This window comes from Bombina bombina, chromosome 5 (genome assembly GCF_027579735.1).
Source record: "Bombina bombina isolate aBomBom1 chromosome 5, aBomBom1.pri, whole genome shotgun sequence".
Taxonomy (NCBI): domain Eukaryota; kingdom Metazoa; phylum Chordata; class Amphibia; order Anura; family Bombinatoridae; genus Bombina; species Bombina bombina.
In genome coordinates, this window is record NC_069503.1 from 800535880 (window position 1) to 800552191 (window position 16312).

The following is a 16312-nucleotide window of genomic DNA, read 5'->3' on the forward strand; positions in this document are numbered from 1 at the left end:
AGGTACAGGGTCAAAGTTTACTCAATGATGACGAATAGGGGGCAGATCGAACATCGCATATGTTCGCCCGCCGAGGCGAACGCGAACATGCTATGTTCGCCGGGAACTATTTGCCGGCGAACTATTCGCGACATCACTAGTCCTTATTTATTAAATTCCAGATGGACAAGGTTCGCCTTGTTGTCTGCTGGGTATTGCAGAGAGCAGGCAGCTTGCTGCCTGCATTTAAAATTGCACCAACAATTGCTTGTGCAGAAATGCCCCTGCTCTTGCACAGCCAATCACACAAGAGCAGAGCTTGTCAGTCATCACAATTGGATCTGGTAAGGATGATTTTACATAGTTGATGCAGAGTCTGGTCTGGCAGAGAAGTTAAGTAGCAGAGGTCTTAAATAGGGCCCCAGCAATGCACAACCATTAATAACGATAATGACACAATATAATAAACATATTCAAATTTAATTTTTTTTTTTAAATTGTATTAAAAGATTTTTTTAATTTGATTAAAACTGTATTATCTTTATCTTCTGATACCAGCTTTTTCAAGTAAATAGTCACTGTGCAAGAGTCCTTTAAACCACATTTGTGTAATGAATATAAATATTTTACATTCCAATGTTTTTTGTATTTTTAATAGTTAGATTTATATATATATCTTTATATATCTATAGCTGTATATTTTCATATAGATATTAAAAAAAAAAAAAACATCAGATATATAGATATATAAATATATAAATATTTAAAAATAAAAAGGACATTGTCTTCTATGTGTGGAACACTGGAATGTAAAATATTCATAACAACCTTCAACTTTAGTGCAGTTGATCTAATATGGTGTCAGGTACCGCGTGATCGATAAGTGTTAGGATTTGTTTTTAACAGTGTGTTCCATTGAAGTCTAGGGGGCCAATTTATCATCGGTCTGCCCGACATGATCCGCTCAGCAAATCATGTCCGACAGACATCGATGAATGCCGACAGCGTATTCTTGCGAACTGTTTGTGCAATGGGGTGTCAATCAGCCCGATCGTATAGGATTGGGTAGATTGATGTCCACAGCCTCAGAGCAGGCAGACCAGTTATGGAGCAGTGGTCTTAAGACCGCTGCTTCATAACTGCTGTTTCCGGCAAGCCTGAAGGATCGCGTGGAAACAGGGGCATCAAGCTCCATTTGGCGCTTGATAATTCGGCCCCTGGGGAAGAAGAAGTTAATACTGTTGCAATATACTGAAGTTAGCACGCATTGGACTTTCTCTCGCATGCTAACTTTTTACTTTCAACTTGTAAAATGCGTGCTAATTCAGCCTCGTTAAAATGTAACTTCGAGAACAGCTAGCATGCGAACAAAAAATTTCAATATGTTTTCTTTTCTTGTTTTTTCTTTCCATTTTTAAATGGAGGGCTATTCTATCAAAACAACAAAATAATTTATCTCTTTTCTCACTGGTGGTAGTGAGAAAATTAGAACAAGCAGCTAGTTTATCAAAATATAAGACACAAAACAAGTACAGCTTCTTCCAGAATTATTTATTTGGTTCTTCACAGAACACACTATCCTTTGAATATATTGATATAAAGACATATTATTGGCTGCCATGGGCCCCCCAAGCACTTGGCCCCTGTTGCCACTGCACCTGCTGCACCAATTGTAGTTTCGCCCCTGCAGGCAACACGTGTGTTGAGATAAGATGTGGATAGAAGTGCTTAAAGGATTGCTGACATGTACAGTCCTAGTACAAAGGTTAGGCACAGTCTCATAGTTGAAAAATACAATCAGGAATAAATAGGACTGTGATCCCTATATTCTCCAAGAGTGGAGGAACCTAGTCTAGGGCTATGTTAAGGACTAAAGAAAAACTTCATAAGCTTTAGCCCACATCTTACCAATCTATTAGCCTTGTCTACATTGCCACAGTTAGGAGTTTATAACCTAAATGAGGCATCCCTCTTCTGGAGAGACTGCCACCCATGCCTCTGATCAGGTTGGCAATGACTGGTTTGAGATACACTGAGAAAAGGTTGGATTACATGAAATAGAAATAATACTTTGGGAGGGTTATAAAATTAGATGATTACACAGACTCTACTAATACCATGGTTTGCTCGAGGTTGTAAAGGTTGCTGGTGCTAACAAATATAAGCAAAAAGCTTCATATCAAGGATGAAAGGCAGTAGCAGTAGGTAAACTAACTATCCATTAAACCCCCAGTTTCCTCATTTACACATTTCCTATCCTAGGTAGCACTAATGAGATAAAAAGGAACTAAGGGACTGCCTTGACAATATGGGGAGGCTAAATAATGATTGGGGATATTCAACATTGTCTCCAGCACCCCCACCTAAAACCACCCCTGTCTAGTTCTAAGTTATAGCATACTTTGTCAAAATGTTTTTAATGAACTGTTAGGTAATATTTTAAACGCGTTTTGCTTTGAAGACATATTTTTGTTGCATAATAAAATCCAAATTGTATTTTCTGCAAAATAAATTTACTCTTAGGGTTGCACAACAACAACAAAAATAAATAAGAAAACCTACTCTATAATTCTTTTTTCTTTTTCAAATATTCTACATCCTATTGAATTTAAGAACAGCACAGACTTATAAACTCTTCAACACTGAAGAGCAAATGTTCATTCAGCTTCAAAAATATTTCATGAAAATCCATTACTGCTTCAAGTTATTGATTGTTTTTTTTTTTCTATCTAGAAACAGAGGTAAACCACTGGCTTCAGGATCAAGCAGAGTTCATCTATAAATAGCGGCCAAGGAGAAATTTAATTTCCAAGAAAACAGCAAATGATGTGTGTTTACATCTCACAAGACTCAGTAAGATAGAGTAGCAGCTGCCACAGCTATTATGTAAAGTGAAGAAATATGTTATACACTGCAGACACAGTTTATAACACATCTCCTTCATACAGTGCATGTTCCGTAGATGAAGCCTAAAGGGATAGTCTAGTCAAAAATATACTTTCATGATTCAGAGAGAGCATGCAATTTTAAGCAAGTTTCTAATTTACTCCTATTATTAATTTTTTCTTTGTTCTTTTGATATCTTTATTTTAAAAAGCTGGAAATAAGCTTATGAGCCAGCCCATTTTTGGTATCTGGGTAGCACTTGCTGATTGGATAGCTACATTTAGACACCAATCAACAAGCGCTACCCAGGTGTTGAACCAAAAATGGTCTGGCTCCTATGCTTCCATTCCTGCTTTTTTAATAAAGATACCAAGAGATTGAAACAAAAATGATAATAGGAGTAAATTAGATAGTTGCTTAAAATTGCATGCTCTATCTGAATCTTGAAAGTTTAATTTTCACTATACTATCCTTTAAAAGACACACTGAAGTCAAAACTTTATTTCACAATGTTTGCTTAATCAGTGCAGGAGCACTAATTTGTATCCGTCCCTAATTGTTCACAGCAGATGATATAAGGTAGTTCCATTTTTTATTTCCCTGAACTACAAAACGACGTAAATAAAAATCACAATTTGAAATGCTTTTTAAACATTAATATTTTATTGGAAAGAAACAAATTATAACTTAGACCAAGCAATTTAGCAAAATATAGTTTGAATAAATACCCAAATATGCAAATAGTGACCAAGTGAAGTTCAAAAGATGTGATTTTATTTTCTATAGTTTAAATGATAAACAGCATGGGGGTCATCGGCCTAGTTTACAAGTGAAGTGGTATTTTGCTTGAGATTTCTAGCATAAATTGCACTAGAGTGAAATCCATACTACTAGCATCTGTGTGATAATGTATTACAAATTACAAGTAATGTTTTCTTGCTCGAGCGCAAGTTACAAAACCTGAAAGTAAGTTATGATGACCCCACACAGTCAAGTTGCCATTGTAACAAACCCCCCCACAAAAAACACCTCACACCTTCTTTGGGATTGAAAGACCGCAGCTCCTTTATTAACATAACTTATAACATAAATAACATTAAATAACATTAGATAACATTAACTCTTTTAACACCAACACAGTGCTTGCCCCCATTCCACGTTCCACAAGCCCCGCCCTACCCAAGGGAGGGGCTACCACCATCAAACCAACCCCCTGCTGTTGAAACAGGAAGTCCCATCACATCATAACAGGCGTAAGCCTCTACCACCCAGGGCAAGCACCCCGCCACAGCTGCGACAGTTTTTTGAAGCCTATCTCCAGGGAGGGAGGGCGGGAATTTGCCCACCGTGCTGCTCCTGCTACCAGTGCTTGTTATCTTTCAAATGTTTGTTGCTACTTCCTGTCAGCACCTTATCAACCCTTTGCTTAGCCCACCCCCTTGTCCTTTCTCTCACCCCATGCCCTGCTTCCTAGTGGGGTCACATAACCCTCTCTTCAATTTCTTTCTACAGGGTTATTCCTTGACCCCACACAGTCAAGTTGCCATTGTAACAAACCCCCCACAAAAAACACCTCACACCTTCTTTGGGATTGAAAGGCCGCAGCTCCTTTATTAACATAACTTATAACATAAATAACATTAAATAACATTAGATAACATTAACTCTTTTAACACCAACACAGTGCTTGCCCCCATTCCACGTTCCACAAGCCCCGCCCTACCCAAGGGAGGGGCTACCACCATCAAACCAACCCCCTGCTGTTGAAACAGGAAGTCCCATCACATCATAACAGGCGTAAGCCTCTACCACCCAGGGCAAGCACCCCGCCACCCCTCACCCCTCAGGTGAGGACCGCCACCCAGAGCCAAGGCCTTCTCAATCCCTTCTCTCAATGTGAAATTAAAAAGGTGTAAACCCACCTCGTTAAGGTGGACCCCATCTTTGAGATAGAAGCACTTTCCCGATTCCCCCTCAAATTCAACATGCCTCAATCCAACTCCTCCCACCCTTCTTACGTAACTGCTCACCATCCTATTTATCTTCCGTCTGGAAGCCTCCAACCTCCCAGCATCCCATGCTGACCTCCACACTACCCGGCTCTCTATCTCCGACCAGACAACAACTAAGCCCGGGAAGAGTTGCCGCAGCCGCTCCATCCCTCTCTTAATATCCTCCACCAAGTCCTTTTGAGGCATGAAGCCCAGGTCATTTCCTCCCACATGAATCACCAAGATCTGAGGGGGTGAAAACAATCTGGCATACTCCACAACCTTTCCGACTACCTGCCCCCACTTCATACCCCGGACCCCGAACCATTTTACTTCAACTTTATCCCTAGATAGTCCCAGCTGGCCTCCATCCTCCTTGACTGCGGCAGCCTTCCTGGCCCAGTAAATGTACGAATGCCCGATCACCCAACACCTCACTGGACCTGTCAAAACAAAATATAGCCGTGTCAGCTGCCGCCCCCTCCAATTACACCCTCATCCCCAACCTAACGTACCCCCGATACCTGTCCGACCTCCACCTCCCTACCCTCTTAATCACAGACACATCCAAACCCAAGCCAGCCGCCTCCGTTGCCGCCCCAATCCTGAAGGAATGTGACCCGAACTCCATTTCCCCCAGCCCCACTCTCCCCAAGGCCTTTCTGAATACCGCCATAAACTGGAACCTGGACAAGGCAGACCCATCCTCATGCACCAACAGTGGACCCACCCTGCTTGGGCGAAGGCTGAGGTACTGCCGAACTACGGCCACTGAGCAACACACTCCTCCCACTTCCCTCAACTTGATCAAGACCCCTTTTCCCAACTGGTCCGTCTTGGACCTTCTCAACCAAATCTCCACTACTCCTTCCCCCAGTGTCACCTCATCTCTGTGCAAACCTCCCTCGTCCCTCCTGTTCTGTCCCACCAACTCCGAAATCCTGAATGCTCCAAAAAATGCCAAAGTAAATGCTGTCTTAAACAGAACCTCCTCGAAATTCGAAAAACATACCTCCTTTAAACATCCCACCACCTTTACCAAAATTACAAACGATACCGGCCGTCTGCCGTCTGGCCTCCTTCTACCCCGGCACAACCCCCTCACTGCCATCCTCACCACAAAGACCTTTGTTAAGTCCCCCTGAGCCTTCTCCAATGTAGCAATCAAGCCTTTCAACCCTGTCAATATCAACTCACGCTCCCCAGACAAACCCTCATTCATCCTAGGGAGCAGCGCAGCAGCCTCACCTGCCGACTGCACCGCTGTTGCCGGTCCTAGTCTTCTCCTCTCCTCAGAGGCTCCCGCCTCTGGCATGTTGCGTCCGTCCCGACTGGAGCCCCTAGGCCTCCTGGCCGTCCCCGCTCCGTCTACCTCCAGTATGCGTCTTGCCGTCCCTCTCCTGGCAGGGGACCTCCCCCTGCCGCCTCTGCTCCTGTCCCTGGACCTCTCCACCCTGGCCCAGGTTGGCGACGACGCCTCCCTTCCTCTGCTCCTCCTGCGCATTGGCGACCGTGACCTTCTGTGCCCCCTAGCTGTGTCCTGCCACCTCAGGGGGGTGGGATCCCTCCCCGTATCACGTCCTGGCCTTGCCGTCTGTAAAGAGATCAAACCCGTCACATCATCCCCCCTTTCTGGCCTCCCCTCTCCACTTCCTGGCCTGACCCCTCCACGTGGTGGGGACAACAACCTCAAGAGCTGCGCCAGTGTATCTATCCCCCCTACCTGGCCAGCCGTCGCCGCTCCTGCCGATGTTCCCTCCAGCGGATCCTCCTCCTCCTCGAAGTCACCGCTGGCGTCCAGCTCAAGCGGTGGCTCCGTCCACAGCTCCAGATCATCGATCTAGGTACCCCCTACCCCCTCACAGCACCCCTTAGCGGACTCCCTGTCCTCTTCCCTCCCCCCTCCCTTACCATCCCTGCAGCAGATCTCCACCCTACTCCCCCCCCCCACACTGTTCCGCCTACCAGCACTCATCCCCTAACCCCTTGCTATTCCTTCCAGTTGCTAAGGATATCAACCCCTGACCCCCACCTCTCCCCTCACTAATTGCCTGTGATCCCCAGGCACCCCGCTCCCTGAACATCATCTCTCTTCCCATCCGCCTCACCTCCTATGGCCTCTGTCTCCTGTCCCCACCTACCAGCCCTCCACCTACACCTTATGCCCTTCTGCATGCTGCACTAACCCCCCCTCTCCTCTCACATTCACTTGCCAGCCTCCAACTATGCGCCTACTATCCCCACCAGTACTTGCCACATCCATCGCCCGACCAACCCCCCCCTCTGAGTGCTACCCTTTGTGGCCCTTACCCTTTCCTGGTCTGCCCCTGGCCCGGTAGTTCCACCTTGTGCCACATATTGCCTACGGGCACCCTCCTCTTAGGCCGCCCCCCCCCCCAGCCCCTCCCGGTGCAAGGCTTAAGCCCCCGGAGCCCCCCCCCCTCCCGCTCTCACCTGCTCCTCCCGATTGCGACCGGTGACCTCTGCTGCTCTCCCCTCTGGTCCCAAGGCCCGGTTGCGACCACCGGGCCGTGACGTCATCCGGACGCGCTGGTGTAGGCCGCAAGCCTGTACCCGGCCTGGCCGTCGCCTCCGGTCCCGCTGTTGCCCGCTCTCCATCCTGCAGGTCCCTGGATCTCCTGCCACTCCTCCGCAGCTGAGGCCCCGACTGCGCCTGCCGGGCCGTCTCCTCTCCTGCATCAGCCGCACTAGGCCGCAAGCCTGCCCTGGGCCTGGCCGTCCTCACAGGTCCCGCCTCTTGCCGAGCCACTTCTGGCGTCCTCCCTGAGGCCCCACCGGCTCCTCTGCCCGACCTCCGTCTTACCGCCTCAGGGCTCAAGCGCTCAGGCGGTCTGGATCTCCTCGTGGGCCTCTCACTCCTCCTGGGCCCAGCTACGCTAGGACCTGGCCTCTCCTCCTCTCCTCCTCCAGCTGCTTCCTCTGCTACGCCCAGGTGTTCCTGAATCCAGCCTGCTCCCCTCTCTCTGGCCACCTTCATCAGCTCAGCAAGTAAAGTTTCCATGACAGGTAAGCAAAGACCGTTGTGCTAATTTGCCCACCGTGCTGCTCCTGCTACCAGTGCTTGTTATCTTTCAAATGTTTGTTGCTACTTCCTGTCAGCACCTTATCAACCCTTTGCTTAGCCCACCCCCTTGTCCTTTCTCTCACCCCACGCCCTGCTTCCTAGTGGGGTCACATAACCCTCTCTTCAATTTCTTTCTACAGGGTTATTCCTTTCCCATTGTGAAGTTACTGACTACCTACCAGTTTCATGTTAAACATATGCAAATCACCTATACAATGGATATTCAGCAAGTCTACAGGTGGTTGCATAGATTTCAATGTACAGTGGGAAATGAGAATATCTACATGTGTAAAATTGTTGATTATAAATAACACATTTTTTTCTAACTTTCTATTGCTAAAAACATTTTTTTTGTTTGGTAAGGTTCTGCTCTAGAAACAAGATTGACAGTATGGAATAATTATATCTTGCATTAAAAAATGGTGAGGCTTTTCCCATTTCTAATAGTGGCTTTTAAACATTTTATACACTGTAAACCATGTTTTGTAAAAAGGCGTCATTTCTATGATTGATCCTGCAATCCCTGTCTGTACAATGATAACTTATAGTTATGGAAGAATGAGGTGGCTCATTTTGTTTCAAAGGTAGGAATGGCAGCTTTTTACAAAACACGTTTTACAGTGCGAGAAGCACATACAGTAACATGCTATAAAACAGATATGAAGATAGCTTTAATGAATCTAGTCCACTGTATGTTAAACACATCTAAAATATAATTACTGTATTTTGTCCATGCATGAAGGTGATGTTCTTTGTAAAAAGTCTTGAAATAGGGTAAAATAAAAACAGAGGCAAGTTTTGTGGTTTATGAAGTCCTGTATGTAACGAGGACTTTATCAGTGCTTTTCACTTTGGTTAATATTTCCAGTGTTAATGTTTTTATCGCTTGAGTACAAGGATTAATTATTAACTTGTAATCCAAGTGCGAGTTTCCACTTTGTGCTTGTCATAGAAAGTATATACTGCGCATTAGTTACTTTGAGATATTTCTTTTACTTAAGACTTTTTGCAACTTCGAGGCAACGATAGCACTCCACTAGGTCATTATTTGCTATGGGCAAGATTAAGAGTGGAGCGCTAACAGTTACGCACGATCGATAAGGGGTTTATCGCGGGTGTTTGCGCTTGTCAGGTTTACTGCTCGTATTACAAGTTAAAAGTAAACGCAATTATGCTCAAGCGATTTACACGATTTACGCTAGAATGATTATCGCGTCATCAAAGCTATGTTTAACTGTTTAATGAAACAAAAAAGTGTCACAAAACACATCAAAAATACATTACAAAGTACACTTACACTCATAATAACACTAAATAAAAAAACGTATTAAAATAAATTATTGCACACACAAGTTATAAGGGCTCAAAGATATGAGGTCTCAGGTGTTGGGGAAAAAAAAGGCAGGCTACCATTATCAGCAAACCAACCGTTTGGACTTATTGTGCCGTAAATTGTTTTGGGAAGAAAATATACACACTATTCAATACTCTCCTGTTCCCATTAGCTAAAAAATAATACACTTGCTTCACAATCTCACTATTCAGGATCGGCACCTTACCCATGTTATAAAATTAAATATTTATACATCAGATTAATATTTATGTACCTTTGTTTCTTTCATATGTTTAAAGTGTTCTAATTGAAAACCACAAGCTTCCAGACAGATTAAAATATGATGGACAATGGGACACTCCTATCTCCAATTAAGGGAGCCTGCACAAGTGACATTGGAGAGTTACAGTTTATGGCCTCTAGTTATCAAGCCGTCAACCTCAAATACGCTGGAAGTCCGCAGCGTATTTGTGGCGAGGCTGATTCGCCTTAGTTATCAAGCCCTACACACCGACAAAAGTAGAATATAGTGACGTAAGCTTCGATCCGCCGGACTCAGTCCGACACAGATCGATTCTTACGTCACTCCAGATGTTCCGCACACAAGTTCGGCACAATCTAACTACTTTTGATAGTTATCAAAAAACTAGCAGGTACACTCGGCACTTTTCCGGCCCAGCGTACCTGGTTTTCAATCCCATAGGAATCAATGGGAGTCTGACCATAGCGAAAGTTCATGTTCGCTGCTGCCCGACATCCCATTGATTACTATAGGAGCTGTCTGCACCTAACACCCTAACATGTACCCCGAGTCTAAACACCCCTAATCTGTCCCCCCTACACCGCCGCGACTAAATAAATGTATTACCCCCTAAACCGCCGCTCCCGGAGCCCACCGCCACTCTAATAAACTGATTAACCCCTAAACCGCCACTCCCGGACCCCGCCGCCACTATAATAAATATGTTATCCCCTAAACCTCCGCTCCCGGACCCCGCCGCTACCTACATAATACCTATTAACCCCTATCCTGCCCCCCTACACCGCCGCCACTATAATAAATTTATTAAAACCCCTATCCTGCCCCCCCTACACCGCCACAACTATAATAAAATTATTAACCCCTAAACCTAAATCTAACCCTAACACCCCCCTAACTTAAATATTAATTAAATACATCTAAATATTATAACTCTTATTAACTAAATTAATCCTATTTAAAACTAAATACTTACCTTTAAAATAAACCCTAATATATCTACAATATAAATAATAATTATATTGTATCTATTTTAGGATTTATTTTTATTTTACAGGCAAATTTCAATGTATTTTAACTAGGTACAATAGCTATTAAATAGTTATTAACTATTTAATAGCTACCTAGTTAAAATAAAGAGAAATTTACCTGTAAAATAAAAACTAACCTAAGTTACAATTACACCTAACACTACACTATCATTAAATAAATGATTCCTATTTAAAACTAAATACTTACCTGTAAAATAAACCCTAAGATACAATTACATTGTAGCTATTTTAGGATTTAAATTTATTTTACAGGTAACTTTGTATTTATTTTAGCTAGTTAGAATAGTTATTAAATAGTTATTAACTATTTAATAACTACCTAGCTAAAAGAAATACAAAATTACCTGTAAAATAAATCCTAACCTAAGTTACAATTAAACCTAACACTACATTATCATTAAATTAATTAAATAAATTACCTACAAATAACTACAATTAAATACAATTAAATAAACTAACTAAAGTACAAAAATAAAAAAACTAAGTTACAAAAAATAAAAAAAATACGTTACAAACATTTAAAAAATCTTACAACAATTTTAAGCTACTTACACCTAATCTAAGCCCCCTAATAAAATAACAAAGCCCTCCAAAATAAAAAAATGCCCTACCCTATTCTACATTAAAAAGTTAACAGCTCTATTACCTTACCAGCCCTTAAAAGGGCCTTTTGCGGGGCATGCCCCAAAGAATTCAGCTCTTTTGCCTGTAAAAATAAAATACAACCCCCCCAACATAAAAACCCACCACCCACATACCCCTACTCTAACCCAAACCCCCCTTAAATAAACCTAACACTATTCCCCTGAAGATCATCCTACCTTTAGCCGTCTTCAGCCAGCCGACCACCGATGGAACAGAAGAAGACATCCGGAGTGGCAGAAGTCATCATCCAAGGGGCGCTGAAGAAGTCTTCCATATGATTGAAGTCAACATCCAGGCGGCGCTGAAGAAGTCTTCCATCCAATTGAAGTAATCATCCAGGCGGCGTCTTCAATCTTCATCCATCCGGAGAGGAGCGGAGCCATCTTCAGACAAGCCGACGCGGAGCCATCTTCTTCCACCGACGACTGAACGACGAATGACGGTTCCTTTAAGTGACGTCATCCAAGATGGCGTCCCTCGAATTCCAATTGGCTGATAGGATTCTATCAGCCAATCGGAATTAAGGTAGGAAAAATCTGATTGGCTAATTAAATCAGCCAATCAGATTGAAGTTCAATCGGATTGGCTGATCCAATCAGCCAATCAGATTGAGCTTGCATTGTATTGGCTGTTCCGATCAGCCAATAGAATGCGAGATTAATCTGATTGGCTGATTGGATCAGCCAATCGGATTGAACTTCAATCTGATTGGCTGATTCAATTAGCCAATCAGATTTTCCTACCTTAATTCCGATTGGCTGATAGAATCCTATCAGCCAATCGGAATTCGAGGAACGCCATCTTGAATGACGTCACTTAAAGGAACTGTCATTCATTGTTCAGTCGTCGGTGGAAGAAGATGGCTCCATGTCGGCTCGTCTGAAGATGGCTCTGCTCCGCTCCGGATAGATGATGATTGAAGACGCCGCCTGGATGAGGACTTCAATCGTATGGAAGACTTCTTCAGCGCCCCTTGGATGATGACTTCTGCCGCTCCGGATGTCTTCTTCTGTTCCATCGGTGGTCGGCTGGCTGAAGACGGCTAAAGGTAGGATGATCTTCAGGGGGGTAGTGTTAGGTTTATTTAAGGGGGGTTTGGGTTAGAGTAGGGGTATGTGGGTGGTGGGTTTTAATGTTGGGGGGGTTGTATTTATTTTTTTATATTTTTTAAATGTTTGTAACTTAGTTTTTTTATTTTTTGTACTTTAGTTAGTTTATTTAATTGTATTTAATTGTAGTTATTTGTAGGTAATTTATTTAATTAATTTAATGATAGTGTAGTGTTAGGTTTAATTGTAACCTAGGTTAGGATTTATTTTACAGGTAATTTTGTATTTCTTTTAGCTAGGTAGTTATTAAATAGTTAATAACTATTTAATAACTATTCTAACTAGCTAAAATAAATACAAAGTTAACTGTAAAATAAATATAAATCCTAAAATAGCTACAATGTAATTATTAATTACATTGTAGCTATCTTAGGGTTTATTTTACAGGTAAGTATTTAGTTTTAAATAGGAATCATTTATTTAATGATAGTGCAGTGTTAGGTGTAATTGTAACTTAGGTTAGTTTTTATTTTACAGGTAAATTTCTCTTTATTTTAACTAGGTAGCTATTAAATAGTTAATAACTATTTAATAGCTATTGTACCTAGTTAAAATAAATTGAAATTTGCCTGTAAAATAAAAATAAATCCTAAAATAGATACAATATAATTATTATTTATATTGTAGCTATATTAGGGTTTATTTTACTGGTAAGTATTTAGTTTTAAATAGGATTAAATTAGTTAATAAGAGTTATAATATTTAGATGTATTTAATTAATATTTAAGTTGGGGGGTGTTAGGGTTAGGGTTAGACTTAGGTTTAGGGGTTAATAATTTTATTATAGGTTGCGGCGGTATAAGGGGGGCAGGATAGGGGTTAATACATTTATTATAGGTGGCGACGGTGTAGGGGGGGCAGATTAGGGGTTAATAAGTTTAATATAAGTGGCGGTGGGGTCCGGGAGCGGCGGTTTAGGGGTTAAACAATTTATTTAGTTGTGGCGGGTTCTGGGATCGGCAGGATAGGGGTTAATACATTTATTATAGGTGGCGGCGGTATAGGGGGGGAAGGATAGGGGTTACTAGGTATAATGTAGGTGGCGGTGGGCTCCGGGAGCGGCGGTTTAGGGGATAATACATTTATTATAGTTGTGGCGGTGTCCGGGAGTGGCGGTTTAGGGTTTAATAACTTTATTTAGTTGCGGGGGGCTCCGGGGGCGCCGGTATAGGGGGTAGAACAGTGTAGTTTAGTGTGAGTGCTTAGTGACAGGCTAGCAATAAAGCTGGAAAAAAGTCGAAGAGCAGAGAGATCGGATGAGTAATAACTATCACAGTCCGCTGCTCATCGCCCCGTACTTGGTGCGCAGCTTTTTGACAGCTTTATTGATAACTTTGGCGAGATTATTCAGGTCCGCAGCGGCAATGGTAGGCGAGCTTAGGCGGGCGTATTGGGGCCGGCGATGGCAGGTAAGTAGACACGTTGATAACTAGAGGCCTATGTTTGATTACCCTCACTCTTGGACTAACCCATGAGTTTCAATATTGTCCTAGAATGTAACTACATTGTTATCTGTCAATATTTTATTTGCATTGTAAAATGTCAAAATATTTTGGTTTAAATAAAGCTTGTTGGAAAAAAAAGGAGGCAGGCAAAGGGCTTTAACATAGAGATGCATACATATACATGTCTAAATATAAATATATATATATGTGTGTGTGTGTGTGTGTGTACATATGTGTTTATGTATATATATATATATATATATATATATATGTGTGTGTATATATGTATTTACAGACATATCTACACATATAAACACATAAATACATATGTACATATACATATATATATAGTGCATTGGAGCCCTTTGCAGTTAAAGGGACAATAAAGTTATAATTAGACGTTCATGATTTAAACAGAGCCTACAATTTTAAACAACTTTCCAATTTACTTCTATTATTTAATTTGCTTCCTTCTCTTGTTATCCTTTGCTGAAAGGTTTATCTAGAGAAGCTCAAGAGCAGCAAAGAACCTAGGTTCCAGCTGCTGATTGGTGGCTGCATATATATACCGGTTGTCATTGGCTCACCCATGTGTTCATTTAGAAACCAGTAGTGCATTGCTTCTCCTTCAACAAATGATACCAAGAGAATGAAACAAATTTGATAATAGAAGTAAACTGTAATGTTGTTTAAAATTGTATGTTCTACCTAAATCATGAAAGAAAAGTTTTGGGTTTCATGCCCCTTTATGTAGATGAAAACATGTAAAAGCATATTTCTGCAATATTCATATGTAATAAAGTTAATACTCGAGAAGGAGCATTAGATACCGCTCCAATAGTAATCTGGCCCTATATGTTTCACACACTTTCCGATTCCACATTTAGTATCGACTCACTGTTCGCAAACATCAAAATTAGGATTTATAACTATGCTATTCAATTATTTCTCACTGCAATTTACAGTGACATTAAGGAGTGTTTAAGTACAACCCTTTAAAAAGTTTTTGCAGAGAATGTCCATCAATATGTTTCTTGCAGGGCTCCTCTGAATTCATGGATTGGAATTGAAGATGATAGTAAGGCTCCTTTCTATCCTTTAGAAGTTGAGTTAAGTAATACAATCGTTAGGTGAGAGTAAGAGAGGAGTGAAAGAGGAAAGACGAGGGCAGGGGGACTGAAAAAAAGGTGAGGGAGGGATGGAGGAGGAGACCACAAAGACGCTGATGTTTGGCGAGAATTAATCAGGTGTTTTATATTGTTGTATGTACATTATTGAGGTGAGGTAGAGGTTGATAGTGAAGTTACCTGGTTACAAGAATGTATATAGTTTTCCAAAAGGAATATAACTTATCTAAAGGAGGGGCTCTTGCTATTTTGTAAGTGGCCACATTATTCTAGGGGTAACATCTCTGATACTCTATCCTTCCACATAGTTCCCGAGGGTATTGTTGGAATTTTCCAAAGATGCTTTATAAGTGAATTAGCTGCATTTAAGCCAATCTGAAATAGCGTCAATCTGAGTTTGCTGAGGATTTTTGGTAAGCCATTCACTAATGTTATTCTAGTTGTTAGATGTACATTTTTATTATTATTATTATAGGTTATTTGTAGAGCGCCAACAGATTCCGCAGCGCTAATATATTCAATATAGAGCTAATCTTGGTTTCTACTGTGTGCCAAAACATTTGTAGTTTGTTGCAGTGTCCCCATATGTGTATTAGACTACCATTCTCACCACAACCCCTCCAACATTTTGTTTAGGCTACTATATACTATATATATCCTAGATACTATTTAGTAGAAATGGGGTCAAGAACCATTTAAGAAGTACTTTATAATTTAACTCATGAATCTGTGGGGAAGTAGAAGACTTACGGGTTCGAGTGAATATTGTGTTCCAGTCCTTGATGTCTAATAGTGTATCTAGATCTATATGCCATCGGGTGATATAGTCTGGTTGGTTTGTTTTCCCCTGCGTTATTAGCAATTTTCTTGATATTGAAAGGGGGTTTTTGGCTGTATTTCCATTTAGGCATATTGTTTCGAATGCGGTTAAAGGTCTAAGTAGATCTGATTTATGGGGACATGTTGCTATAAAATGCGATATCTGAGCACATCTTTACCAGTTAATGAAGGTCCCTCTACTAAGGTCATGTAGTTGTTCTCTCTCCCTTAAAGTGATGGCAAATTTTCAACAATTGGCTAATATATTATTAATCCTCAGTTATGTCTAACCTAAATCGCTATGTTTTCCTTATTTACCTTATTTCTTTCTATAATAAATTATATTTTACTTACAGAGCATTATTGCTCATTGTTCCGCCCTGTCATTACTTCCTGTTATTATCTATAGCTGGACAGATAGCTGAACCACCCCTCATGACGTCATTGTATTGGAATGTAATTCTTCAACTTTCGCTATGCACATGCGTTTCATTCTGTATGCAATACATTGTATTTAATGTATTTTATACATTGTAGTCTTTGTTAGCGCAGCGCTTTGGAAGACAGAATTTAAGCGGAGCT